Here is a 23,779-nt window from a genome sequence, read left to right as displayed (position 1 = left end):
AATGCTGCCCTTTGCTTTGTGTGAGGCCAAACACTTCATGGCCAATCATTTAAGGCCATTTTGAGCAAAATTTAAGAGCACGGGTCTGAAAATATGCTGTGGTGGGCAGCAGTTTACTCTGCTTGATGATTTGGGAAGTTTTCATGAGACGCCCCCAACAGGCCACCATCACTGTACAGTGGGGTGGTCTGTCATTTTTCTTCCTGTAGCTACAATTTTCAGGAGAGCGTCCTCATCTGCCCTGGCTGTGTATTTCCGGCCATCGTCCTGCTGGAAGACATGATCCGTCTTCAATCCTCTTATTAAAGGAATGTTGACCAAACTCTGGTTCATTACTGTGGGATCTTCTGTTATGGGATCTTATCTTATCCCACAGGGACAGACCATGAATCCCTTAACCCTTCAAATCCTTTTTGAAGGATTAAGTTTGAACAAGTTTGTTCGCACGATAAGTCGTGACAGCGACGGATGTAAACAGTCACATGAAAAATATTTATAATTCAGCCGTGGCGCTCATCCTCTACCAGCCAATCAGAGGAGACGTCGGCGACTTATCAATCAATCAATCAAATTTTATTTGTATAGCACATTTCAGCAGCAAGGCATTTCAAAGAGCTTTACATCATATCAAACACAGAAACACAATGCAACATAGAATCAACAATCAAAACACGACATTAAGTCAAATTCCATCAATAAATTTGTAATTGATTATGTTTCAAATACAATCCTAAACAGGTGGGTTTTCACCGTACACCTCTTATTCAGGCATTGGAGCCCCCGCCTGCTTTTCCCTGAAAAGCAGGCGGCGTTTTGCTGAACTCGTCACAATTTTACAGACGAGTGATGAATTCAACACGTTGGGCACACGGTCTGAAAAACACAAAAACAAACCATCATCCTGACTCCACTTCCTGTCGTCCTTTTTGGCGAATCAACATCCGGCTGTTGATCACGCGACTCGTGACTGAAAAACATAACTTTTTTTGACAGAACTGGCTTTCAGATTGCACAATTGTATGGCGGTCTTGCTGGTCTTGCTGGTGCCGCCTGTTGCATCTGGAACAATGTTCTCATTTTTTCTTAGCTGTCTTTTCTGGTAATTTTTTATTTTTTTCTTTATTTACTTGACACAATGGATCTTCTTAACTTGCCTTAAACCTTGTTTTGAATTTTATATGAGGACATTTCTATATGACGTCTTTCTTGAATGCATGATACAAAACATTTCTGTTTGTTTGAAGGTGAAGTCTAGACAGACGGTTATTGGTCCCAAACTAAATGTCACTCAGTCTTGGTGATTTGCGTCAATTCTCTGGTTGTAGTCTGGGATTATTGGCCCAGTCTGCCGCTGCTTCAGCACATTTGTGTTTGGACTATTGATAGAGTGTTAATAACAGAGAGAAGGAAAGGACTTAAAAAGTATCCATACCCCTTCATTTGATCATATTACATCCACAAACTTTTGTGTACTGTTGGCATTTTAGGAACTTGCCAATTTAAAGACAGTAGGCAGCAATGAGAAGGAAACGAATGTGTGTTTTTTTTCTAACAATTTAAAAAAGCATAAATAATCTATTGTGAATCAACGCACAATAGATTCACAATAGCTTGTGAATCTATTGTCTGAAGGTCTGAAGTCTGAAGGTATTCAAACACCTTCAGACTCAAAAGGTGACAAATGGTGGTATCTGTAGTCCTGAAGGAAGAAGAGACGCTGAATGATTTACAAATAGAAAGAAGGTGATACAAAAGCAGAGAAAACACAGGCTTTTTTTATACAGTGGTCAGTATTGTATAAGGAAAAGATGGATTTCCCTCAAACATCTCAAGTCGTGTTCGATTACCGTTACGGTGAGGAGAGATCCGAGGTTCAATGTGACTCAATTCATTGGTAAGTAAATCCTGACTGCAACGTTCTGATAAATATCATTTTCTTAGTTCTAAACTGAGAAACATCATATGGAGCTTTACGGATTTTCTGTAGGTTCTGTTCTGAATAAACAGACCTGAGCGTGTTGAGCGCCACCTTTCAGAGGTCGTTTCAGAGGTCACCTCCAGCTCTGACTGCTTTCATCCAAACATTGTCGTCTCCTTATCTTTTGCTGGCAGCATTGTGCTTGTGTTGCAAATAATGACTGCGGATGTTTTTGTTCAGATAGAACTGTGTGTGTGTGTGAGGGAGGTTCAAACGAGAACCAGCGAGACCTTTCAGCTGGATGTTCACATGTGGTTCTGTTTCCTGTTTTGGAATAACTCAGGCTGACAGTGCCTGCTCAGTAAATAGTTACTTGTACGGTCGTTTGGGTAGTTTACACATAACCATCAACACATACAAAAAAAAAAGTATTTTGAGGGGGAAAAAAAACCAAGTATTGACCATTCGTAACTAGGTCACCCGAACACATCTTGGGTATTGCTTCCCCAAGGTAGCTCTGGCTTCTTCTTGTTCAAGTCGAGCTACGTTGTGGGGCTAGCTCACCTAGCCAGGGCTCACAGCCAACGCTATTCACAAAGCTAGCTTACTTACTCAGACAATGTTTACATGAATAATTTCTCACAGGTGAAAGTTCTACACACGAGCTCAAACTGATTTTAGTCATGCGCAGCTGTGATGCTGCGGTAAACGCCAGGATTCTCTCATTTCATCCTGGCTGCGTAAATATTTTTTGTGTAGAGGTTTCCGAAACACTTCAGCTTACACAAGCAGACTTGCTCTAAAGCTAAAGAGTTTTGCACAGTGGCGTCTCTTCCTGTTTCAGGTAAAGGCATGAAGTGAGTCCGTTCGAGGCAAGATTCACGTCATGCCATGAGTACGCCGCTAACATGCATTAATGTTTTCTGCATTAAAGGAAAAACCAGCTGCCGCTTGTGCTGCTGGTCACTTTGATCTAAACTGACATAAAGAAGAAATGTGATGAATTCAATAAGGATCCAGTTCATATCTTAATATGCCAAGAAGGACACAGATGCTGACGTTTCCCTTAACTGGAATCTGCAGACCAGCGTGGATTTCACATCTCATCAGTTTTTCCAAGAAGAAATAAATAAATAACTTGACAAAAAAATGAAGTCATAAAGTGCAAACATTTACACATCATAATGATTAAATGTTCACACCTGGAACCTGCTGCCCGCTACGACTGCCACTGCTTCTGTGCCCTTATGAAGGTGAGGGCACTTTGGTCGTTTGATCTCACTGCATGCAATACAAAAAGAATAATTTTATACACATTTGGGTGTTGGAACCTTCTTGTACCTGTACAGAAAGCATTTTTCCCCCACTGACCTGAAAAAAAAGAAAGAAAGAAAATAAAACAGTCAGAGAAAACTGTGAGAGGTTGAGGACTTTCATTAAAAACCACCAAAGAAGAAAACAAAAATATAACAAAACCTTTGCTTTATCCTTTACCTCTGCGGTTCAGAAACCATAATTTTTTTATCTACAACATTACATTTAGCATCTCAGGAAGCACATTTTATTACAGGAAACTGGATCGTGCCGTAGCAACGTTCATTTATGTTACAACAGACTAAAGTAATTATTTCCTGTAAAGCTGCTTCTGTTCCTCCCCAGCTCTAAATGGAACCATAGAGGGAATAATCCCTCTATGGTTCACTGGTAACTTTTAAAACTCATTAAAAAGTATATATTTTACTGACTGGCCTTCATCCAGACTGAGCTTTGATTTAGCTGAACTTTTATTGCCACTGATTTGATCTGTTTTAACATGTTTGCATTTTAATTCCTTGACACAGGTGTGTGTTTATCTTTGACATCTTATCTTGGATCTTATTTGCCTTCATGGTTGCCGCTTGATTTCAGCTGTGGATGCTGTGGAAGCACTTGATGAATAAAGTTGCTGCTGATGTTGACAATTTGGTAAAAAAAACAAAATCAAGCCCTGATAAACTGATAACGACCGCTAAGAGCCAGGAGGGAATCGCACGATTTACTGGATATGGACACAAAGCAAAAACAATGACGGTTGTGTGTCCCCTAGTGGGGTCAGGAGGTGCTGATGTCTAGCTCCAGCTAACGTTCTGGGCGAGAGGCGGGGTCACCGTGGACAGGTTGCCAGTCTGTCGCAGGGCAACACAGAGACAGACAGGACAAACAACCATGCTCACACACACACACACACACACACTTACACCTAGGGAGAATTTAGAGAGACCAGTTAACCTGACAGTCACGTTTTTTTTGGACTGTGTTAGGAACCCATGTATCCATGTTGCTGTTAATCTTAAATATCTGCAACCTGATCCTGCCTGGACTGTGATCCTGGGCTTAGGTTACATGTAATTTTTCTGCAGTTAATCAAGTTTGCGGTGAACATTTGTAGTTTTCCACGTGGGTTTGTCCGCCAGAAGTGGTGTTTGTAATCGGGTCGAATGTCATTGGGTTGGCGAATAGATGACGCTGTTTATTCTCGTTGCTGAACCACTGCAAGATCAAAGGTAGGTCCCATCAAATTGGGAGGCGTGCGGCGTAAGAAGTCAGACCACAAAACAATGTTACATGATACTGACAGCAGAAGGACAAGGATTTGGCCAGAGAGAAGAAGAGGAGGAGTGAGGCTGTGGCAGAGGAGTTGAGAGGTGAAACAGGAAGAGGCAGAGGATAAAACGTTGATGTCCATCATCGTAATGGTTTACAACACACAACTAGCTGCTGATGGAGTTCCTCTCCCTGCATGTCCAGTTTTCCTCAAGCAGATTGTCTGAGTTATGTTCCCATTTCTACCTTCTTTTTTTGTTTGTCTTGGAGTTTTGCAAATGATAGTGGAAGCGTAGATGTGAATCTCGTCCTGTCTCTTGCCACTGATCTCCTGTAACTCCAATTAACAGTCCTTGTCATAAAAACTTTATGACAGAACATCCCTCCAGACGACGCAGTAATGTCGAAAACACAACTAATCAACTTGACCGACTTATCCGAACACAATGAAACAAGGACTGGTCATTTAGAGGCGCTGACATGTTCGCTGACTCGTATTTAGTTTTGAGAGATGAACTGAACTGGTTTTGCAGGAGATCTATTGGTTCGTGTTTTGCCACTTGAACAAATCGTTCTGAGAAATGCACTCACTGTTAGGAAAATGTTGAAAATGATTTGCGGAAAAACTATAATTCAAAACAGATGGGTAGAAAGATGGTGGAACAGTTTCTGTTCCAATCAGATTAATGCACAAAATTCATTACAAACATAATAAAACGGTGTGTCAGAGAGTCCTTTGAGTGGGGAATGTGGATTTGGAATTTTAGGGAAAAGCCAGTAGTGCACATCATCCCACAAAACTTTGCAATAAACACATTCATAGAAAAGATGTTCAGTCGACTCGATATCACAAAATAAACAAGCGTTATCATCAATAGCAAATCGAAGTCTAAGGAACTCCTTAGAGGGAAAAACACCTGAACAGATTTTAAAGTGGAGGAACTGGAAGATTTAAATAATTTGTTCTCATTTTTACCCTTTGAACCTTTGAAAAGAAATGCGATATAAAATTTGGATTTGATACAAAAGGAAACAAAGTACTAGTAAAGCATTCCCTAATTTTTGAGTTTTTTAGTTTATTATCTGTGAAATTGTGTCCATTAATCAGAAATCCAGGTAAATCAGGGCTTCTGTAAACACGGTTCTCATAAAAACATTTAGCTGTGCATAAAATATTTTCCTGAAGCCTTTGAGAATGTTTCAATCAATTTAAGAATGTTGGGAATTTCATTCAGGTTATTTAAGAAGATGGTTGTGTCATCAGCTAGCTGACTAATAGAAAACTACCACCGATAATTTACCAAATTGAGCATTTTTAATTGATATGTTAAGCATTTATTTCTGCAGCAGCAATAAACAGCAAAGGAGAGATTGGACAACCTGGTTTTCTTAGTTAAATCTTTGAGAGGTTCCATGTGGAAGACACACTGAACTGTTTGTATCTTTGTAAAATGTTTTAATTACATTAATAAACTTATTTCCAAAACCAAATAAATCTAAAGCTTTGAACATAAATTCATGCTCTATCATATCAAAGGCTTTATAAACGTCTAAAAATAATACAAAGCCTTCATTTTCAACTAAGTGGTTGTAGTCAATTAAGTCCAAAATAAGGCGAATGTTATTATGTGTAGATAAATAAATACATTTTATAAATCCAGACTGAGTGTCAGCAATCATTTGGGATATGCCTCATTTGAACCTGTTAGCAAAAATGTGTGTCAGAAGCTTGTAATCATTATTTAATAGTGTTATTGGTCTTAAATGATCAGGAAGAGTCGGATCTTTTCCGGGTTCAGGGATGAGCGTGATGACGCCTTGTTTGGGTCAAACAGTCGTTTTCTAATAGTTCTGTCATCATTCCAAACACAGAGGTTCTGATGGGAACCCAAAAAATGTTTCTAAAAGTTACTTGTTAAGCCGTCGCAGCCTGGAGTTTTGTCCTTGGATAAAGCTCCCAGCGCTTCATCCAGTTCCTCTGTGGTGATGTCTGCCTCACATGTCCGCTTAAAACTGTCATCGATTTTAGGACTCAAATGTTGAGCAGAATGTTTCTGCCATTGAGTTGTTAAATGTGGAAGAATAGAAAAGGTAAACATTTCTTTGGATATTCATTTTGAGTCAGTGCATGGGTTTATTATTAATTTGCAAGCAATTTATCATATTTTTTTTCTTGTCTAATTTTTTCTAATCTATAGAAATATGCAGTACTTTTCTCACCATCCTCAATCCACTGAGCTCTGGACCTCAGATTTGCTCCTTTGGTTTTTTAGTATAAAAATCATCCAACTCGGACTGTAGAAGTTTTTTTGCGCTGTTGGTCATCATCATTCAAAAACGGTTCAGAGCAGATGTGACTAAGTTCTTGAACGATTTCTAATTCCTTTTCCTTATTTCAGATAGCTATTAATTTACTGTGTTTGAGATTTGGCGGACTTTAAATTGAAAGAATTCCCATTTTTCTGTGTAAGAATTCCGATTTGTATCACTACAAATTCAACTGAGATGCTCCAGGATTTCGTTATTAAACTTTTCGTTGTTAAGCAGGGTTGAGTTAAACTTCTAGTAACTATCAAGCCATTCATTATACACCATGTTGAAATCTCCTCCCAATATGAAATTGTTTGTGGAATATTTCTGAGCTAGTTCTTTTAGATGACTAGTTAATTCAGACAATAAGCATTTATTCTGAGCAGCACTGTTGTAACCATCGGCGTTACAGACAATCAGAAAAATTAGTTTCCATTTTGAGCACACAAATAATCCAGTGGCCCTGCTTGTCTTTCCTGAGTTTCTAGTTTATTCAGAAAATTTTTAAATAGTAAAGCAACACCAGCAGATTTGTTAGTACCATGAGACAAAATGATTCCCCCCCCCATTGATTAGACCAGAAGCTCTCATCTGCCTCAATAGAGTGTTTCTTGTAAAAATATAAAAATATGCTTTTGCATTTTTACAAAAAAGAAATATTGATTTTCTTTTAATACCATCTCTCAAACCCCTAGCATTTAAAGACACGCAGTTAAAGTTAGAAATAGACACGGACATAAAAGGGAAGCAGCAGAAACAATAACCAGAAGGAAGCTGAACTTGTAGAGTTCAGGAAAAGGTCAGAATGAAACACGAACTAACTTAAACTGAATTCAGAACAGAGTGACTGACCTCTAACCAAATAACAAGATTAGAATGTATTTATCAAAAAGATTGATCAAACCTGTGAATAATTAACTATGCCTTTTTAAATAGCCTTTTTATTGATTTGGTCTATTTAATCAAAAGGAATTTTAGAAATAAAAGAATACAACTTTTCTTGAATCATAAACTACCACCTCGTGTTCTCGTGCAATAGTGTGTGATTACTAGACACTACCACTGGATCTTCAGTGTTGGGTCTAAAAGACCTAAACACAGACACAAAGAAGAGACAAGAGTCAGAATTCAGTTTTACCTCTGGGGTAAGTTGAAACCCAGTTACAGATTCCTGCCTCTGCTCTGAAGCTTCAACTGAGTCTTGCCCTGCTTTTATTAGAATTAGGAACTCCCTAGTTACGTGACAGCATGCAGCCCTGAAGAGAGGGGGAACAGAAAACAGCTGCACACTCACATGAACACAACTCATTCATACAATCTTCAAAAGCATATTTCATAAGACAAGACTACAGGTTTTGCAATTCCTCTGGGCAATCAACGCCAGAATGTCTCGTTCATAGTATCCTCCTTTTTCACTCCTCAGCAGGCCGCTTCCAGAGTTTCTGCAAACACTTCAAAACACTCACTCACTTTAAAGTTGTAAATAATTGTCCTTTCTCATCTGTTTGTGTGCAGATTGACTGTGATGTCATAGGTCACATGGACGATGCAGCACTTGAAAACTACTTACCATCATATGGAGACAGAATTGCCGTTTTCAACTATTGCAAAAGCAAACAGCCATTGTCCAAAAGAAAACAAGGACTTCCTACAAAAGCTTCGTGAAAAAATGAAGAACAGAAAGGAAAGTCCACAGGAGACCACGACACATGACAGTACAAGACAGACAAAGAAGCCAAAAGGAACACGAAATGTTGAGATTGGATGGATACATAATGATGGAAAAACTACCAAACAGGTGAGAGCAAAACAGGGAGGCGGCACTAGAAAAATTCAAATGGCCTCTGATGCTGAATCAAAAGACATTCTTCAAGAAGGATGGAACATCTCCTAAGGGACCTGAAACAGACTTTGAGTTTGAGGTTTGGGACTTTAGACAGAACCTCCTTACTGAAGACACCAGCCTGACTATTGGCAAAATGTATGAAGCAGCGAGACGGTCAATGTTAAGCTTCTACACTGCAACAAAACCAAAAGATCCAGAAGAAGATAACAGTGACACATCTGAAGACGCATTTGTCTTGGAAAGCAGTAGCAGTGAAAATAATCCATTGCAGGTGGTGGAAGTGAGGAGTAATTCTGTTGAAGTCCAACATAGTTCAGAACTTTTTGATGATTCAGAAATTACCTTTGGCCCCATTCTTGATACCAAGGAAGACACAGACAACACATTAATCTATGAGGGTTTTGTTGATCCCCCAGTGCAGCAAATCCAGAAGATGCAATAATGATCACTGTACGCTATGCTGACACTTTACATGACCTTATTACTGCTTTCTCTGATGAAGAGATTATGAGAAAAACGCTGAATGTAAAGCGCATACTTCCAGACAACACAGGAGAAGCAGGCACTGGCTCAGGAATACTGAGAGATGTACTCACTTGCTTCTGGAATGAACTCTATGAGCGATGGTGTCCTTGGTACAACAGTGAAAGTGCCATTCAGCCGCCATGACTTTCCAGCTGAGAAATGGGAGGCAGTTGGACGAATCCTTTTGAAAGGTTACCAAGACTGTCAGTATTTTCCAAATAAAATTGCAATCCTGTTTCTTGAACAAGTGCTTTTCAATAATGTTTACAGCGATCTTAAAGCACATTTTCTACAGTTTGTGAGCAGCCAAGAATGTGAAGTTTTGAGGGAGGCAGTTAAGGATTTTTCTGTTGTTGACCTTGAAGTTCTTGACAATCATGGCTGTAGAAAAAGAATCAGTCTTTAGCAGAAGGCCTGTTTTCTTTATTTGGACAGTTTTTTTTTTTTGCTTTAGCAGAAGTTGAAAACAGCAATTCCGTCTCGATAATTTTCCAGCGTTGCTGCGACATCACAGTCAATCTGCACACAAACAGATGAGAAAGGACAATTATTTACACTGCAAATCAACTTTAAAGTGACCTTTTACATTGTACCCTTAGGTCACTGCTTAAAGGATCTGCTGTTTTGGGGAGAATTAAAGTAATAGCAGGAGGGAGCAAAGGAGTAAGTGTACAATCCTCTGAAATCCTGAGAAAAAATGATTTCGTCATTTTCATGATGTAACTTTTGCCAACGCCATAACACAAACTATGATACACATAGATAACATAGCATAGCATAGATAACATTAGTTGGTGTTGGTAAATATGATGAAGGGATATTCTACGATCAGAATCGGTTTCTGTGTACGCAGGTCACACATTTTCCTGTACATATATAAACGTTTCTGTCCTCCGCTGACAGCAGACATCTTGTTTAGAATGTGGCTCACATATACAACTTACCTCATTGTAAAACACTCAAACAGAAGAACAATAAAATAAACGCATAAAAAAAATCCTTATGAGACAATTCCAGCAACCAACAGCGGTTACATCCTTTATCCATCTGAGCGATTTAACATTGTGAATCAGCTCATTCCTATAACTGCATAAGCTAACAAACATGCTAACAATTAGCCATCACCGTTCGGCTTTAGACACGAAACTATTTCATTTGATTTACTCACCTTTTGTTCATCCATTAGTGTGATGGAAACTTCGGGGACTCCTCTGGCACGAAAAAAGTCACTTAAATCACACATCTTTCTGATGTCTTGATTTATCAGACATCTTCCTGATGTGTGATAAATGCCAGTTGTGGCGGACAGAACAACAGCTGTCTGTGCTTCTGAAGCTGGTTGCTTGCTGGCTTAAATTTACCCTAACCCTAACCCCATCAGCCAGAATTCTGAGTTTAAAGTCACAAATCTTTTTTTTTTTTTCCGGTGGCCCTAATCCTCTTCCGTACTTCTGTGCGGGTATCTTCGTTATTTATTTATTTTTTCTTTCAAGCCCTGAATTTTTAAATTCCGACGGCGTTTGTAGCTTTCTAGCTCCAACAATCTTTCCTTCATCTCCACATTTTCTTTGACGAGCGCAGGAACTTCCTTTTTCTAGTTTCTAGTGTCTTTTATGTCAGCTGTTCATTTCGGTTAGCTTAGAGACGTTAGCAACCGTTATCGTGTTGTCACGTAGCGGCTCGCCGAAGTTATCCTCCAGGTTGTCTTTTGTGGGCTCTAGTGTCTCTTATGATATAATAATATGAAATAATATGAAAGCAGGCCGACAGAACCGGGGGAAGGAAACGGGGGAAGACATGAGGCAAAAATATCGCCGGGTCCGGGAGTCCCCGTTCCGGAAAGTCCAGGATGATATCATGCTTGGAGGAGGATACGTTTCACATCGAAAGTGAAAGTAAAGATGTGATTTACAAAAGCAGAAGGCGTTCGCGTGTCAGTGAGGCGGAGCAGAGGCGCAGACTGCGGGCTGCAGCAGGTAGGCTCCACTGGGTTCTCAATGTTTCCTATGAATCATGACTGTTTGGTCAGAGAGTCTGGAAGCAGAGAAACTTTACGAGACCGATCCGCCTCTTTGTTAGTGGTAAGTGATGGTCATGTTCTGGACAGATTCTGGATACTTTCTGCATGCGCGTGTTCGTAGGATTGACTGCATAACCATAATAATAATAATAATAATAATAATAATAATTGTAGTTTGGAAAAACAAGGAGATGCCTGCATAGTAGATGCGAGTTAAATTGAACTTTTTTTATTATTATTTATATTTTTGGATGAATCTTCAGAAACGTGCTTCTGCTCTGTAAGCAGAATTCCTGCTCCTTCTGCTCTGGACGTCCAAACTTGGGACGTTTTGCTGCTCTGCAGAGAGCAGCGGGGGGGTGCATGATCATGACATGTGCGTTTGCACACTTCTGTTCAGCATGTTGATTGTTTCCATGTTTCATTTTCTCCTGTTGCATAAAACGGGATCATGACGTCTTTTGGTGGCTGAAAATGGAAACCATTGATTCAGCTATTTCTCTCTCTCTCTCTCTCTCTCTCTCTTTAGAACTACTTAGTGTAATTTCTTTCTTGACTTTGATGCTGTTTTTTAGTTAATGGAACAGAAAAAAAAAACTCTGATATTAAAAAAAAATCTAAAATGTAATTAAATACATTTAACCAGCGCTTGTCTGTGCTGCTGGTCTCAGCTTTAAATCCTGGTTTCTTAATATATTTTTTATAATATCAAAATGAGCCGATAGAATGCTTCTGCTCTCTATCGGCAGATAGAGAGCAGAAGTGTCTGTCCACACTGTCTGTGTGGACAGACACTGTCTGTGTGGACATGTCTGTCCACACTGTCTGTGTGGACAGACATGGGTCTGTCCACACAGACAGACCCATGTCTGTGTGGACACACCTATGTCCACACAGACATGGGTGTGGAGGCATGCTTCGTTAACATTAGGGCATGGGGAGAAGGTGGGTAGAGTACACCAGAAGTTCAAAGGAAAAGTACAAAAGATGTAATCAAGTAAAAGTATCTGATGAAAAGGCGACTCAAGTACTCCGAAAGTAACAGAAAAATGTCATTTCATTCTCAAATTCTGGTGCTTTAAAGGAGAAAACGTGAAAAAATAAATCCTTACAAATAAATCATTTTAAGATAAAATCAGGCAGAAAAAAAAAATCTGTTTGACCATCAAACAGGTCGATGTGTTTGAGCACTTAGACTGACCGAATCATCAGCATTAAATATGCAACCTGTGCATGACTCCAGGCTGGTGATGAGATTTCAAAGCTGATTCCAGAGACATGAGACGTATGATCTTTATTTTGTCATTACGTTTCCACAATATGATGAAGTTGGAGCGGCACCCTCAGCGATAAATAAACAAATAAATGAAGTCTCAATCAGTCCACTGATTGAGACTGTGGGTCTTTGGTAGAGTAGTCGTCTTGCGATCGGAAGGTTGCAGGTTCAATTCCAGCTTCCTCCTGCCACATGTCGATGTGCCTCTGGGCACAAGGCAAGGCACTTAACCCCAAATTGTCTACTGATGTGCATATCGGTGTATAAATGTGTGTGTGTTTGTGAGTGCGACTCTAGTGTAAAGCGCTTTGAGTGGTCAAAATGACTGGAAAAGCGCTATATAAGTTCAGTCCATTTACCGTTTACCATCTTAGGGTGCAGCATAAGGGTGTGGTGTGTCTGCAGGGGGCCAGAGAGGATGGAGGCTGGACAGATTGCTTTCATACTTTCCTGAGGTCTTCCTCAGAAACGAGGTGTTCAGCAGTCAGGTCAGTCTGATGTCATCAAATTCCTGGGCAAATGAACTGGAATCCACTATAGTCCACTATGACCTCCTTGCTGGTGGAGGGAAACAGAAAGAGGCCGTTTTTGACCCAATCTGTGAGTTTTGGTTTTCTTTTGTGTTTTGAAAGAAAACCAAAGCTCATTCATTTTGTTTGTTCCTGACGTAACCGCCTCCTTTGTTCTCACTGTTGTTACCGAGGGTGACAAGGATGTCGCCCTCGCCGTGTTTGGTGCCGTTGTAGACAGAAAACAAAGTGGAGGAGTCAGTTTAAGCCAAAAAAAAACAGAAATTTGAATGGGGAAAAAAAAAACGTTGAAATTTAGGAGTTGGAAAAGTTGAAAACTTGCTTGAAAAAAACTCAGAAATTTCAAGATTAATTTCAGAAATTTGTACTTTGCTTTAAAACTCTGGAATTTCCAAGTATTGTTTTCTAGAAACGTTTTGAGATCAAATCTCAACATTTCAGAGTTTTTTTTGCTCCTCTTTTTTTTTCTATCTACAACGGCCCCAATACTCCGTCACAGCTCACCTTGTGACTTCGCTCCTTAGTGTTTAGCTCCTGAATTTCCCCTGTATGTTCTGTTTCTTATGTTTGAGTTTACTTCTCTTAGTTCATTGCCAACCCTTCGCCTCATGTGATCTTTGAGTCCTGGTTCAGTTCCCATTGGATTGATTAGTGCAAAAATACATCTATTCCCACATATTTGAAAAACCACATCATCCTACTTTTTTTCTTCTTCTTCTTTGTAAATTGCCGTGTTTCCATTTAGCAAATTTATTTAATTCAGTTGAGTTCAGTCAAATGATAATAAAAATCAGTTTGGCCCCCTTAGCTGTCATGAGGTCACCGGTGTTCATTGGATAACACATAAGCATTTCCAGGGTGGCAGTTAAGGGATTAATAAAATGGAAGATGAAAACCCCCAAGCCCCAAATTTCTGGTTTAAACGGCAACAGCTTACATCTAATCTCCACTTTGAAACCCTCGCATGAAGGGAGGGGAACATGAATGGAGGGGAACATGAAGGGAGGGGAACATGAAGGGAGGGGAACATGAAGGGAGTGGAACAGGGTGTCGACTGAGCCAGGCTCAGGAAGCATGAGGCGAAAGCAGTCGGAGACAAAGTGTGACGTTACTCCTGATATGAGACAAGCTGGACTTCAGGACCAGCTCTCATGTTCAGGCCAGGATTCAGAAACACAGAGCCCAGTTTTCCATTGTTCTGGGTTCTTCTGCTTTAATCCAGCTGCCAGCTGTAGGCTCACGGCAACGGGACTTGCTGAGCTTTTGCTTTATGGGAAGTCCAAGGGAAATGGCCTGCAGATATGTTGATATAGAAACTCCTAAAAAAAATGAGGGGAGCTGGAGCAAGATAATAAAGTGGACTATGCACTTTACTGAATGCTGAACTAAATAGGTCACTGGGACTGACAGAAGAACTCATCACAGATTAATTTTGTGCAAACTCAGATAGTGTGAGGATTTGGTTTTCTCCGTGTTAATTAGTCCCTGTGTTCTCTTCTACCCCCTTGATAGTTTACAGCTGTCCTTTGTTTCCTCTGATTAGCTCCCTGTGTATTTAATCCCACGTGTGTCTGTGTCTCCCTGTCGTCCTGCTCTAAAGTCGTACGTCATCCACCCTGCCCTGGTTCAGTCTAGTTTGTCTGCCAGTGTCTGAGCTCTTTGCCTTATTGCTCACCTGTGCTGCATAAACTTTGTATTTTGTAAATTCTCCACTAAAACCATCATCGTTTGCTCAAACAACCCGGGTCCAACTCGTCATCCTCACCACCCTACACCACATTTAATTGCAAATGGCAAAAACTCAACTGCCCTGATTGGCTGTGAGTTACAGCTTCAAATCGGCAAACGTGTACTGTAAATCGGGTAACTGGAGTCATATTTATGTAATTCCCATATTAGGAATAGTACCTGCACTGTATTCAGGTCTGTACACAGACTTCAATACCACGGGTAATTGAGGTCTATGGTAGGAATTTCCTCTTTGGTAGCTGACACACCCCCATGCCCACACACAGTCACAGTCTTATGTAAGAAAATAAATTTCGTGCGCCATGCCTTGCAAATGCTTTCACACCTCTTTGAACTTTGAACATTTTTTGTCAAAATGCTTCGATGTATTTTAAGTTTTACAGTCAAACAATTGTTGAGGGAGAGAAGGAAAGAACTTCATGGCGATTAGATTCTTTTCTAAATAAAAATATGAAAACATGATGCATTTTAGTCTGTGGGCCAGACCATTTTTTTTTGTTTTTTTGGCTGCATGTCTCTAGTTAATATTTTTGTATGATAGCCCTTCCAAAATGGCAGCTGAGTCATAGTTATCAGCTCATGAAGTGAACAACCTCTTTGGATAGATTGTTTTTTGAGACTGGGGTTTGTCTGGGTTAGGCTCATCTCATGCTACAGGCATTTGTCACATGGCCTAACTAACACAACGTTTGGTACCATCTTAATGGGGACACTCTTGGTTTTCACTTAAGCCATGTTTTGAGTTTCTCTGACCAACACGGAAGTCATTGGAGCTCTTCAAGGCAAAAAAATCATACATGTTTTTTTTTTTTACTGTTTTTCCTTTCTTTTAGCTTTGTTGTATCAAGGGACATCATGGACACAACGGTTAACAACTGCAATACTCAACGAGCTCTAAGGATTCAGAAAGTATATAATATAGCCATACTGTCAGCTTATGGGAGACATTTGCCACATAATAATTCTGGCCTAGAATTCGAAAGTGTGTTTTCTGCCCCAATTTGTGCCGATCTCAGCTTCTTTCGGTGACGAGTCTAAGTCTTTTGGTGCCACAATGTTTGAGTTGTTGTCTGAACAGTGCGTTAAACGTTTTGGATGTGGTTCACTTGTTCTTTGCTCTGCTGTGTTTTTATAGGTATGTTGGTATAGGTATGTTGTCTGAAAATAAAATAAAAAAATGAAATGGATAAGATTGAATGAGGGTAACGCAGTTTCAACATCTGCAGTCATAAACCAGCACAAAGTAAAATGTGAAACTTTGGGCCATGGACTATTTCTGGGGTGCCCAAAGTGGGTCCTGGAGGGCCGGCATCCTGCACGTTTCAGTTCTCTTCCTGGTTGTAGTAACAACCTTTTCAGCATGTCAGTGTTTTTCTTAGGCCTTCTAACGAGCCATCATTTGATCCAGATGCGTTAAACCAGGGAGAGAACTAAAGCATGCAGGATGCCGGCCCTCCAGGGCCCACTTTGGGCACCACTGGACTTTTTGGATTCAGTTGTTGCTCCATAAAACGACCTTGTGCTGCAAGAGGTTCTCCTCTTCCAGCTTCGCTTGTTTCTCAAAACAGTCAAAACTCAGCCACAATATGTAGAAAAAAAAAATCTAGATCAGATACAGCGATGGTAATAATCCAGCTCAGTTTAGTTTTTTTTTTTAGTAAGGCTCCATGTAGTTCAACATAAACATCCTCTTCATTTTATAACGGACAGCTCTGGAGTCTGGTCACTAAAGTGTCCCCTCAACCCACCAGCTACGCTAAATGATACGCGCTAGCTAGCAGTGCCTGTATAAACAAAAGCTGTTAAAAGTTCTTTTATGAACAACATTTTAAATATAAAGTGCAATTAAACTCACATTAATCTAGGCCTGCACTGCTTTCTAAGATGAAAACACAGCCAGACTTTAGCTGCGGTTTCAAAACCGTTGCTATTTTGCAACAAGCTACTCCTAGCTTAGAGGCTGTTGGTGCCACAAGGAGCAAAAGGGATTGGCTGGAATAAAGGTTTGTTAGAAGTCTGCATCATTTCTCATCAGGACAAGGGAAAAATATGTAAAAATAAAGCATGTTTATGGCACTTGTAGCCACTTGTGCAGGATGTTTATCCATATGTCAAACATACAGAGCAAATAGAAGTTAAATGGTTTATAGAGACTGACGGCAACAAAGTAGTGGTGATGTGATGGGAAGCTGTGACTGAGTGTGAGGTTGTGCTGTCTGAAAAGTATAATTATAGCTCTGTAGCTCAGAGTGGGATTTTAGTCCAAACCACTGAGGCAGGTCAAAGGTTAACATAGCTTCAGCCAGATATGCTTGATTCTGCTATTTTGTGATTATGAATTATTTTCTATATTTTTCTTAAAATTTCCAAATTTCCACATAACTTTATATTTTGGTGAGTTCGATGATGCAGTTTTTAAATACGAGATGGTTTTTGTTTTGACGTTTACTCAGTAAAGGGTCGCCGTTTTACCGAATACTTTTTCTTTTACTTGAGTCAAAATATGTGTGTGTGTGTGTGTGTGTGTGTTCCATTGGTGTGGTAACTTGGTCCTTCCATCTGCCTTTCCTCCTTCTGAAAATGATCCTTGTCTCGAACGTTGAACGTACGGCGCGACGCCATTTCAATTTCTGCAGGCGAATCCCTTCGGTCGTGAAGTGGAGTTCTGTGGTGGTGAGGACGTTTGGGTGCAAAACGATGGCGTTAATGGTGAATACAGAAATCCAGGCAGCACATAATTTTCAGTAATGTGTTCCGACCGAACATAACTCTCTATGAACATCTCGGCATTTTGCATGAGTGCTGGTTTTACAGGTCATGTTTCCAGGAAACGTTCAGCATTTTCTGGAAGCCATAAAAACAATGTTATGTTTGGAAGCCATCATGAGGTAGAAGCACGAGAAGACAAAGAACGTTTATTCTTAACTCACTCAGCAGTACAGCGGCATCAGGCATCCATTTCTTCCATCGTAGCTCTTTTCCTTCTTCTTTTCTCTGCAATCAGTACTGTCTTTGTGCACCGCTTAATGGTAGCCATAACAAGTAACCTACTCAGAAACCGTTGGCAGTGAAGCGGGTTTAGCATTTATATGAGCATTGCCTCAGCGTTTCTGTCAACAACACCATCTGTTTCCAGCTGAGAGCTGGAATTGTTGTGGCTTCACTGTAGAAATCACAGATAAATCTGGGTATAGATTCGTGCTGCGCACAAGTGAGCAGCGGTCTTTGTCGCTTGGAGACGAATGTGTCAGGCAAGTCGGCTAACTGTGCATTCATGAAGCCAAACTTCGGTGCTGACCAATAAGATCATAGACGGACCAATAAGCTTTATTACAAACCTTTTCTTGTGATGCTGACACACGCAGGTCGGTGAGACACCACGCGTACATTCCCACGATCAGCAAGTCTCGTCTTTCTGCTGCGCGGCTCAGACGCAGATGCTTTCTCTGCTGTTTTGTTTCTAGAAAGCACGGGTTGTGTGAGAAACTGATCTGGTTTTTTTTTTCCCCTAGAGTAGATCTTTGTCCAGAACATTCCTTTGTTAGATCACATGACGAGAAATCAGAACTTTCCAAGTCATGCGGGCGGAGGTCACAAAAGCCATTTCCGTCCCCCGCGGTCTTTAAAAGCTGCAGAATGTAACTTTTACAAAAACACTGTTGGCTTTTTTCCCCCATATTTGTTAATACCATGGAAAACCTGCTGTGACAATATAACATGAGACAGATTATCTGTGAAAGAAAATCTAGCTGGGAGGAGGGTCTTGGCGCTGTCAATCACTTGGTGTACGTGCTGCTAAATGTGTTAATGGCAGAGAAAAAGCTTAACGCTCCAGAAAAAAAAGCTTATCTGCCGTCATCGACGTACATGCTAACTAGCCTTAGCATTCCTGGCAGGCTATGTTGTTAGGAACCAGCTGTAAGGGGCAGTGCTAGTAGTAGTAATTTAAACAAATATGTAAAAAAAAGTACCTTGAAGTACTTTGGCTTTCCGTTCAGAGATAACGTGTTTCCTGTTCAGTGTCTTCCTAAAAACATAAACGACTTAAATCACGGAAAATAACCGATTGAGACTAACGTTGTTTTGTGTTTTTTCTTTCTGTTTGAAACTTACATTTCAAACTGATTTAAAGAAACAAACTGCATTTAAGAGTACAATAGAAGCAGGCTTTGTTGTGTCAGAGCAGCAGCAAGCATCAGGATATGGAGGTTCGCAAAAAAGTTCCAAAAGTGTTGAAAATGTATTTTTTTTTAAAACTGGACAAACCATTCATCCATCCATTTTCTAACACCTTTGTCCCTTAGAGGGATCAGGAGGTGCTGGTGTCTGTCTCCAGCTAACGTACCGGGCGAGAGGCGGGGTCACCTTGAACAGGTCGCCAGTCTGTCGCAGTAGACAAACTATAATGATAATAGTAATATACTGTACAAGATTATAATGTAATTTAAAAAAAACAATGTTTATTATATGCGTGTGAACATTAAAAAGACGTTTACAGTGAAGTACATCAGCTCAGTGCAGAAAAACTGAAGTCCAACTACAGGAGAAATGTTATTCAGAAATGAGTGAAAACAGAGGAAATGACTGCTTAATGGAAATCAACCCTTATTAATCATGTTGGGAGCAGTGGTAGTTTTTTTTTTCTTCTTCTTCTTCTTTTTTTCAGTCTAACAGACATAAACAATATGTTATCTGGCGAAATCAATCTTCAATATTACCAGCATGTTCACTGTGACTGTGGTACTTTGATCTCTACACTCTACTGCCAAACACATCCACCTCAGCGTTCTCATGTTCCGATCTCGATCTACAGATAGGAGGCAGTTCCCCCCGCAGCTGCACCTTCTGCGCCGGTATGTCGACGCGTTGGAACGTCGACGTGTGCGGCCCCCCGAGCCCACAAAGCCGAAATCAAATCAGGCAAATTTGCTGAAATGCTGACTCTTGTAGTTTTTGGATTTCACTCTGTTTGCCGCGCTTAATCGTTTCAGATCAGCAAACAAACATTAGTATCAGACCAAAACAAAACAAAAAACAGAAGCACTTTTAACGGATGAAAAGCGTTTTTGAAGCAAAAGCCCGAAACTCTACTGTGAGAGCGGCAAAATGAGGATTCCAGAGGAGATTAACGGGAGAGGAGCCGACTGGACGAGCTTTTACGTTAACAAAAATTCATAAACAAACCTTTATGTAGAAATGTTATTTTGGATAAAATAACCATGTTTATTAATACAAAGTAAACTACAAGGATGTAAATGGTGACACGTATGAAATGTTGAGTAATTGTGCTCAAATTTGCAATGAGTACTCGCTCAATGCTGCAGGAATCTGAGAATCTGGTGTTTCCGATCTCTGGAGTCTGTTTCTTTAAATGCAAAATCAATTCACTCAAGTAAGAGAAGCGATAATAATATTACTGAAGTAAAAGAAAAATGTCCTTTGCAGTAAAATGACTCGTATAAATACCTTTTCCCAAAAAAGTTACTCAAGTGAATGTAACCGGTTTGAACATGAATAACAACAATACTGGTAGCCTGTACTTGCTGGCAAGCGTAACATGATGCATTATAGCTAGTCATCATTTAGCTAACTTAATCTGCACCCGACAGCATTAATGTGTGGAGCCCTATAGGAGGCATGGGGATCAAAGCCTGATCTGATTTGGTTTAGCTCATTAAGCAGATATTCCATTCATCCCACCATGTGGCCCGAATGGAAAACATGATGATGTGAACAAACTGCAGTGTGTTTCTGGCACCGTGTTAAAGGAATTTTTTTTTTTCAACTTTTCCTTTTTTCATTTACTTACTATTTTCGAGAAACATTTCTGCAGACAGACTTGAATAGAACCATGAGGTCACAGGACTGCTCTATTAATAAGTAACAGAGTTTTTGGTGGATTTTTTTTTCTTTTTTTTTTTTGCTTTCTCTTATAAGGGAACAAACATGTGTTTGGTAAAAATATTTTTGGGGGGAAAAACAGAACAGTAAATGTTTAATTACCCTACTTGAGTTACTTCTTTTTTTTCAAGCTTTTAATTGAGTCTGTGGAAGCTTTTACTGACGGACACAAATCTAGTTTTTGAGCTGTTTATTTAACGGACTTCATTTGTTTTTGAGAAGATGAGCTTGGAACGTTATAATTGATATTCGAGAAATGAGTCGTGGTCTCCAGCCGGAGACAAAAGGGAAGTCTTAACAACCTCCACGATCTGATGTCTCTCCATTTTTCTCTCCATTTTGTGAAGAAGGCAGTTGTGCTCGGTGTCCTCTTCAGAGGTTTTCGTGCCGTTTCCTCCTGTGTTTCTCAGTGCAGCGCCACCACAGGCGAGGAGGGAAACGGTTTTGGTTTTGTTTAGCACCAGCTGGAAACGAAAACAAATGTTGCAGTTGAAACCCTTAAAAGAAAAGTTTGGCTTCCTGAACTCGGGTTGTCTGGAATGAATAGAAGTCAGGAGTTCAGAGAGGAGAGATAACAACAAGACAAACAATTACAGTGGATAAAAAAATTGTTTTAAAAAAAAAGGAATAAAAACCAGAAAATAAAACAAATATCTAAGAAAGTGAATCAGAAATGATTTTAGACCAGTTTTTAAAAAAACAGTCAGAGGATTCTTAAGAAATTCAACATTTCTCAGCTGCAGAGATAAACACACCTGATAAAAAAGATCAGATGAAGTTTACACAGTGAAGTTTAAACACAGGTGTCCCTGTGGTGTCCCTGAGGCACACCACAGGGACGATTAACAGGGTCAGAGGTCATGTTATTTGCTGTAAGCGAAAGCTCCTGTTAGTAAGTCAGACTTGCGACACAGTAGTTTAATCTCAGTAAATCTCAGAGTTGATTACCTTTTGGATTATTGGAGTAAAATTGACTAATTCCACTCAGCTTTTTCATGATATTGATTTGAAAAAAGTCTTGTATTTTTAATTTTAGTTGGGTTTTTTGTCCGACACTTTGCTCCACTGATTTTTTCATCAAAAAGTGAAAATATAACTGCAATCTGACTAAATACCAAAACGTTTTAGGGCCATGAATACTTTTGGAAATTGGACTATGCCTTTGTTGCATTTCAAGCTGTTTGAAATTTGCTGAGAGCAAACAATTACAAACTAATGAACATCAACATTCGGGACTGAACTTATTGACTCTCCATAAAGTGCAGCAGATGCAGGAGGTGTACTGCACCGCTCATGCGATGCCATAATGATTCTGCCACGGCAACTTTGTGATGTTCGACGTTATGTAACGAAACCTTCCCACGTTATCAGGGAAACCGTGTTCCAGCCACCCGGTCTTTGTTGGATTGAACCTGAATTAACTCTGCTAAACGTTGCGTATTTTGCATGGAGGTTCGCACACAGCGGCCACAACATCGGCGCCTCTTTTTCTAGAGAAACTAAAATCACATGAACTACCGAAGCTTGTTGAACGTTTGGGGACGTTTCTCCAGATTTTGATGGATCGATCCCTCATGATAGTAAAGACTTCTGAGGGGTTTTGTTGTAATTTTTCAACCTTTGACCCGCTCGTCGGCAGTGTGAGGAATTCACTTAGCTACTTGTTAGCAATGTTTTTTGTTCCATCTTAGCAATGCAACGATTTAGAAAACTGAAGTAATAATTGGAAGATTGTCAAACACAGATGACGTGTACTGATGACTTTAACAATGACACCGTGTCTGTTATTGGTTTTCACAGCTGTTGACCGTATGAATTGTTTATGTTTTTTTATGTTTTCACATTGTAAAGCACTTTGAATTCCAATGTTGCTGAAATGAGCTCTACTATCAAACCTGATTGAACATTATTAGCAGTTTGAGCAGAGGTCGCACTAGACCTTTTTTGTTGTACTTCATTTTGACCGACCGCATAAGTCAGTCAAAATGAACTGACTTATGCAGTTCAGAAGTCAGTTCATTTATGAACTGCATAAATGAACTGACTCACTGCACATGTTACAGTCTAATTAATGTTACATTTCTGAACCAGACGCTCCAAAGCGTCCTGTCCATAACTCTTCAGCTCCCGGTCAGCAAGACGCATTTAGTTCAGTTTCCATGAGATGATATTCAGAAAGGATTTTTTATTGATTGGTTTTAGTTGCCTCTGTGATGAATTCTTTCTGTAAAGTCTATAATGTCTGCCCATGTGCACCAGTCTAGGGTGTGAATTATAACTTGTCAAAATGACGGGCAAGCTTCAAATTTTTCCGTCATTTAAAAAAAATAAATAAATAAAAAGGTCAAATACAGAAAATATTCCATTAACGTGACCTCTGAGTTTGAGGCAAACTCCTGAAAATAGTCTTATGAACACTTTTTACTGGAATTATTTTTTTCTTTACTGACATCACTGGGCTCTGCATATTATTTTGTGAGCCCGATTTATAGTGCGAGCTGTGTTATGATTTTACTGGAGTTCCTGAAGGTAATTTACCGGATTGGAGTTTTGTTGGTCTCCTTGTCTGACCTCTGTGAGCTTTTAGCTACTGGAGGACAGTAGAACGTCAAATTGAAATCATTACGCAGAACCGAACTAACAAGGGGCCTCAGCAGCTCCATGCAGGGCGTCATTGAACATTGATGGAAAAATAAAAAGATGAATATGTCATCTCCTCAGTTTTCCACTTACATAACCATTACTGGGGATAATGAGGAATAAAGGTGCTGCTTATTACACATAGCTGCTGGTCCCTTTCAAGCTGGACAGGTCTGACCTCACATATGGTGCTTTTATGGTCAATGAGCATTTGTCATATTTTCTCTTTCACTCAGTGGGCCAACAAAAAGAAGGGAGACTTTCAAAAGATCATTTATTAATACTGTGGACTCGCACAGTTTTCCTAGTACAGTTGAAGCCAGTTACATGTCAGTCAAAGCTTCGGTAGGCAACTTTTACAAAAGTATGTATTTTTATTTATTTATTTCAAAATTTGTTATAAACTTGTCACTCCGCTGCTCAGTCAAAAGCAGCCAATCAGAGCCAGGAGGCGGGTCTGAGCGACGACAATCAATGCTTC

At 39.9% G+C, this 23,779-nt stretch overlaps 1 protein-coding gene across 5 annotated transcripts in view; it reads left to right on the top strand.

Annotated features, from left to right (window-relative positions):
* The first annotated feature begins 11,086 nt into the window (after positions 1-11,086).
* LOC102225538 (uncharacterized protein DDB_G0271670-like) overlaps positions 11,087-23,779 on the top strand; it is a 32,174-nt gene continuing 19,481 nt past the window's right edge. For 4 of the 5 annotated variants that reach the window (XM_023349318.1, XM_023349317.1, XM_023349316.1 and 1 more), the window contains exon 1: positions 11,165-11,263. The gene's annotated coding sequence lies outside the window, so the exon portion shown is untranslated. The other variant, XM_023349315.1, reaches the window with a different exon arrangement.

This window comes from Xiphophorus maculatus, chromosome 16, assembly GCF_002775205.1.
Source record: "Xiphophorus maculatus strain JP 163 A chromosome 16, X_maculatus-5.0-male, whole genome shotgun sequence".
NCBI classification, from domain to species: domain Eukaryota; kingdom Metazoa; phylum Chordata; class Actinopteri; order Cyprinodontiformes; family Poeciliidae; genus Xiphophorus; species Xiphophorus maculatus.
Note: the sequence above shows the minus strand (reverse complement) of the source record. Positions and strands in the feature narration are given on the sequence as shown.